Source organism: Nanorana parkeri, unplaced genomic scaffold, assembly GCF_000935625.1.
Source record: "Nanorana parkeri isolate BGI_ZX_2015 unplaced genomic scaffold, ASM93562v1 scaffold166, whole genome shotgun sequence".
NCBI lineage: Eukaryota > Metazoa > Chordata > Amphibia > Anura > Dicroglossidae > Nanorana > Nanorana parkeri.
In genome coordinates, this window is record NW_017306434.1 from 1,634,695 (window position 1) to 1,640,694 (window position 6,000).

Genomic DNA, 6,000 nt, shown 5'->3' on the forward strand with positions numbered 1-6,000 from the left:
CGGGGAGGAGGGGCGGCGGGTGGAGCGTGGATGCGAGCGGGTCTGGCAGCGGCGAGCGTGAGGTGGAGATGCGGTGCACAGCGTGTGGAGCTGTGAACAGGGCCAACTGATCGGAAGCCGATTAATCGATTGTTGAAAAAGTTGACAACTTTTTCAATAATCGATTATAATCGATTATGTCGATTAGTTGTTGCAGCCCTATATGTTGTCCTAGATTGTTCACTTCTCCTGCCTTCCCTAAACTCTTCAACCTTTAGTGAATAACCCTGATAATGCTATTGCTATCATATAGGGGGCTAACAGTAACCAATGGAAGGGAGTTATCATTTGTTTAGTATCGGTCACCTGATCGGTTACCCTGGTGATTGACAGTCACAAAAATATAAATATATATAAAGGTTTATTCAGTAGGTTCATTTTCTGTAATGCATTGAATAGCTCATGAATGTTGCAATCCTATCATTCCATTTGGGAACACGGCGGAACAATTTGTACTAATAAGTAACACGATATAAACTTTCCACCGAAGATCAGAGATCACCCAGCCGGTGTCACAATGTATCCATCCAGCCTAGAGAGAGAGATGGAGAGAGAGAGAGAGATGGAGAGAGAGATGGAGAGAGAGAGAGAGAGAGAGGGAGAGAGAGATGGGGAGAGAGGGGGGGATGGAGAGAGAGATGGGGAGAGAGGGGGGGATGGAGGGAGAGAGGTAGAGAGAGAGATGGGGAGAGAGAGAGAGGGGGGAGGGAAGGAGAGAGACAGGGAGAGAGAGAGGTAGAGAGAGAGGTAGAGAGAGAGAGGTAGAAAGAGAGAGGTAGAGAGATGGAGAGGTAGAGAGATGGAGGGAGAGAGTAAGGGAGGGAGGAGAGAAAGAGAGGGAGGGAGGTAGAGATGAGAGAGGGAGTATAACTTCATCTCTGGGTGTTATTTTTAAATAAACTTTAAAGATGTTTCTTTTTTTTCCAAAACATTCCTTAAAAATTGTCCTCCCTTTTATTTCAATTGTAAACTCTGCTTTGCTGTAATAATAGAGGAAGAGGAACTCATTCAGGGACTGAATGCATGATGTGCATAATGTGCTGGTGTGCGTTGTGAACGGCAGTACGCTGCGTTGTTCAAATCAATACAGATATAGATTAGATTATAGATATCTAATCAAGGAAAGATAAAGGCGGCGGGTATGCATAGCAGGACTATGGAGCTCCGTAGACATTGTCCTGCCCTAAGCACCCCCCTAAAAGATATTGAAACATTCGACTTTAGGCACCGCAGCACGTTAACACGCGGTACTTTGGCATGTGATGCGCATTGTAATGCATACAAATGCGGACACACGATTTTAATGTACAAAATGTTTGATGGTGATGGCAACATCAGCACCAAACGTTTTACTGTATACTCCCTAACAAGAACTAGAGGATACCACCTAAAACTGGTGGAGAAAAGATTTAACCATAAGGGGCGGAGGGGCTTTTTTCAGTAAGAGCGGTTAAAGTCTGGAACTCGCTGGCATGAGAAGTGGTATCAGCAGAGAGTATTGAATCATTCAAAAAGCATTTAGATACCTTCCTCAGAGACCGCAACATACAGGGGTACAGGTACTCTTAAAACCTTAGACGCCAAGGGACTCATATACACACATGCAGTGGCGTAACAATCGCCATAACGACCCAGGCGGCCGCTATGGGGCCCGGGCACAGGGGGGCCCGGCCAGGGCCGACTGGGTCGCTATGGCATGTGGGGGTGCTGGCTGTCACAGACACAGCTCAGCAGCGGCCATGACGCATTTCCCCTCCGCTGCGGAGCTGTGTCAGTGACAATGAGGGCGGTGTTCGGAATGGAGGAGGCCCGCCTCCTCTTACATCACTGGCCAGCGACCTAAGAGCAGGTGGGGCCAGTGATGTAAGAAAAGGCGGGGCCGTCGATAGCAGAGGAGCCGGGGGCCCGGGGACAGAACAGGAGTAGGGGCCCGGCGACCACAGAGGCGCTGACAAGTAAGAGATCACAGACCCTGCAGAGCCCACTGTAGAGAGTCTATGGTGGGCTCTGCAGGGTCACTCTCCGCTGGGGCTCTGCAAGTGGCATAACTAGCAATCACGGGGTCCCATACAAAATGTTGCTATGGGGCCCTGTGATTTCTAGTTACGCCCCTGCACACATGCACACCTTACACACACTTACACACAAAGGTTGAACTTGATGGACCAGTGTCTTTATTCAACCTCAAATACTATGTAACTATGCTGCATTTGTATGTAATGCATACTACGGTATGTATGGAGTCCGTCTACATAGCAGGACAATGGGGCTCCGGACTGGGCTGTACTTGGACATTGTGCTTCCCACTGATGGAACTACCAGGGTGCAACTTGGCCCTGGCATTCCGCCACTTGGGGGGGACCCATAAAGGAAGAAGAGGGCCTGCCCCAGGTAACCGCTGAGGTGCCAACATTGCTTCCTGGGGCTGCAGCTCCCAGCATACAGCAGACCAATGCTCCACAGCCAGGGCCGCATTTCCCATTAGGCAACATAGGCATTTGCTTACAGGCGCCCACCACAGAGGGGTGCAACCTGTCCACGGGCTCCTGAGAAGTAAATCCGGCCCTGTCCACAGCTCCCTCCCATGGTGGATAATACTCATACCGCCTTGTTCTACCCACTGATTGTCAGCTCCCTCCATATACCCCGAGAGGGGGCAGGAGGAGACTTTCCTCTTACCCTCTAACACCGTCATGCTTTTTTTGATGAGGGGTTTGGGGTGGCCTTTCATGGTTTCTTGCACCGGGGGCCCTGAGGTTTCTGGTTACGCCTCCAGTGCTGTCCTAGGCACCGATGAAGGGTGACAGCCGTTACGTAAAGCTTGTGTCATGTGATAGTTTTAGAGAAGCTAATAATAGAAAGAGTTACTGGAGAGAGCACTGGGTCTGCTTTCTATATAAAGCTACTTTGCAGACCAGCAGACTGGAGAATGGAGTCATGGTTTCCTGAGCAGTAAAGAGTTCAGTGACTCTTCTTGACCTCCCCTGCACCCCCTTCCCTCTACAGTTCTGTCTCTGAATTCTGCAACAACTGTCCAGAGGTGACAAGAAGAAGGAAACAAACTAAAGGAAAATGTATCACAACTCATAAATGTTAACCCCTTTCCTGCCAGCTCCTGCTGCCCCTTTAAGAGCTAAGGCTTTGATCTGCCCCATAGAACTGCAGTGCCCTAGGCAGCAGCCCATTACGGCCAATGCATCAGGCTGTCATACCCGGCATTGTGAACGCTGGCTGTAACCAGTCTTTTGGCAGCACAGCAATGCAAAGTAAGACTAGTTTACTCTGTCCTTAACGGATATCTGCATTTGGGGGCAGTTGGGCAACGCTGGCCCTTCCTGGTTTTTACCCTGCTGCCCTTGTGGGCACAACTCCACCCGTCCTGGCATGACTGTGACATGTGGTGGAGTAGCTTGTTGGCTTCGCTCCAGCCTCAGCTTTCTCAGTGTCCTCCTACAAAGCAGACACCAGGGGGCACCTCATCTAGCCACGTGACCCCATTCATTCCACCCATGGATGTGCATTGCACCGGCAGCAGGTAACGCATGCTCTGCTAGGCACCACTAAGGTGCATTGGGGTGCCAATCAGATAAATGGCATTGCATGTAGCATACACTGACACACATTGCACACGTGTGACCGCAGTGCTACAGTGGGAGCCAGCCTTTCAGGTAAATCCTATCAATATGCGTTGTTTCATTAACCTCATGTCAATATCAGGGGTGGGCAACCTCGGCACTCCAGCTTTTGTGGAACTACAAGTCCCATGAGGCATTGCAAGACTCTGACAGCCACAGACATGACTTCCAGAGGGAGAAGCATGATGGGATTTGTAGCTTCCCCCAGCAGGAGTGGCAAGGTTGCCTACCCCTGGGCTATATGTGCCTTATAAACGTACATGGGGCAGCCGTGTTTGTTCCTTCCATATTAAGTCTCTGCTTCCTGCTTCTCAGTGCTACACAATGGTTGTGGCTTACTGCTCCTTCTAACAGTGCAAGTCTATGAGACGGCCGACTAAAAACAACGCTCTCCCTATGTGGCTGATAGCTCTGGAGGTGTTCAGCAATGAGCAATGCTGGCAGTGTGAACAGAGCCAGCAAGGACCGGTCCCTGGAGGATTAACAAACCAGAAAGAAAAGTGGTCAGTTGGATTTTTTCCAGCATGCTGGAAAATATCTGCACTATATTACACAACAGTATTACATAACAGGGCCAATGAAGGGGCAATGTGGGGCCAGTGAGGGGCCAATGAAGGGGCAATGAAGGGCCAATGAGGGGCCAATAAAGGATTAATAAGGGGCCAATAAAGGACTAATAAGGGGCCAATAAAGGCAAAGAAGGGCCAGTGAGGGGCCAATGAAGGGCTCATGAGGGGCCAGTGAGGGCCACTAAAGGGCTAATGAGGGGCCAGTGAGGAGCCAATGAAGGGCTAATGAGGGGTCAGTACGGGTCAATGAAGGGTTAATGAAGGGCCAGTGAGGAGCCAATGAAGGGCTAATGGGGAGCTAGTGAGGGCCAATTAGGGCTTATGAGGAGATGAGGGGCCAACAAAGGGCTAATGAGGGGGCAAAGAAGGGCCAGTGAGGGGCCAATAAAGGGCTCATGAGGGGCCAGTGAGGGCTAATGAGGGGCCAGTGAGGAGCCAATGAAGGGCTAACGAGGGGTCAGTACGGGTTAATGAAGGGCCAGTGAGGAGCCAATGAAGGGCTAATGGGGAGCTAGTGAGGGCCAATTAGGGCTTATGAGGAGATGAGGGGCCAACAAAGGGCTAATGAGGGGGCAAAGAAGGACTAATAAGAACCCATAAAGGGCTAAAAGGGGCCAATGAAGGGCCAATAAGGAACCGGTAAGGGCAATAAAGGGTGTTGGGGGTGGGGGTGGGGGGGGGGTTCTTGGCAGTGAACACATCTGAGATATTCCTAATTAGCTTCAGTAACCCCTGGGTTCCCACCCCTGCACTCAGGTAAAGTGTGTTATGAAAACTTGCATCAATGGATATTAATAACATATGAAAGTAACGCACAATGACGCATGGCAGGGCACGTGCCTAATGCTACAAAAAACGCACCTCTATGCACACTCATAGATCTAAATGAGCTCCTGACGGCCATGGTACCCTTAAGAAAACAAAAAGCACCTTCATTTCGCCTTCCTGGTTGACGCCAATGCTGTTCACCAGAATGGCGCAACTTTGCCAAAATTTTCCCATATTTGCAGAAATTCTTGGTAAATGAAAACGCAATTTTTGGTTGTCATCATGCTAGATGAGATATCGGGGTCACAGCGTAAAGTCGGGCGTATTTTTCGCCGCCCGGGAGCCACGGGGGCTGTGTAGAGCCTCCCATAGAAGCCAAAGGCTGTAAGCTGGTATATGCTGGATTGGCATAAAACACACGCATGTGAATGATTGCCCACGAAGATTGTGCGCTCGTACGCATGCGCATGTCTCACGCTAGTCCAACGTTTACCAACGTACAACCATTGGCTTCTACGGGAGGCTGTACACAGCACCTGTGGCTACCTAGAGGGGGGGAAATGCGTGCGTTGTATGGGTTCAGCCGCTTGTGTGCATGAGCCCCACGCCGGTCTGCCGTTTGCCGACGCCGCAGTGAAATCCCAACCTGCAGCAACGTAGCGTGCACCCTTGCCGGCGTGGAACGGAGTAGCAAGCTTATAAGGTCTGCATAAGCCAGGCAATAAAACAAGCAGTCGTTATAAAGCGCCATCATGCGTTGCAATGCACGCGCGCCAATGACACACGCAGATCTGGCTCACCTGTGCAGGCTCGCTGGCAGTGCGCTGACTGAGTCCCCCCTGCCTCGGGCTCTCTAAATAGCTGATGGTCGTCGCTTCTCCCAGCACAGCTGTGACGGGATTCAGAAGCTTCTGGATGTCCCTGCGTGTCTCTCCACCCCTCTTCCCCCCCCCCCCCCAAAAAAAAAACCCCCCCCAACCCACCCCCCG

The 6,000-nt window shown here is 50.8% G+C and overlaps 1 protein-coding gene across 1 annotated transcript in view; it reads right to left on the bottom strand.

Annotated features, from left to right (window-relative positions):
- The window catches only part of LOC108785545 (heat shock cognate 71 kDa protein-like), a 30,505-nt gene extending 24,560 nt beyond the window's left edge, over positions 1–5,945 (bottom strand). The window contains exon 1 of the mRNA XM_018554630.1: positions 5,812–5,945. The gene's annotated coding sequence lies outside the window, so the exon portion shown is untranslated. The remainder of the gene's footprint in view (positions 1–5,811) is intronic.
- Positions 5,946–6,000: the final 55 nt, after the last annotated feature.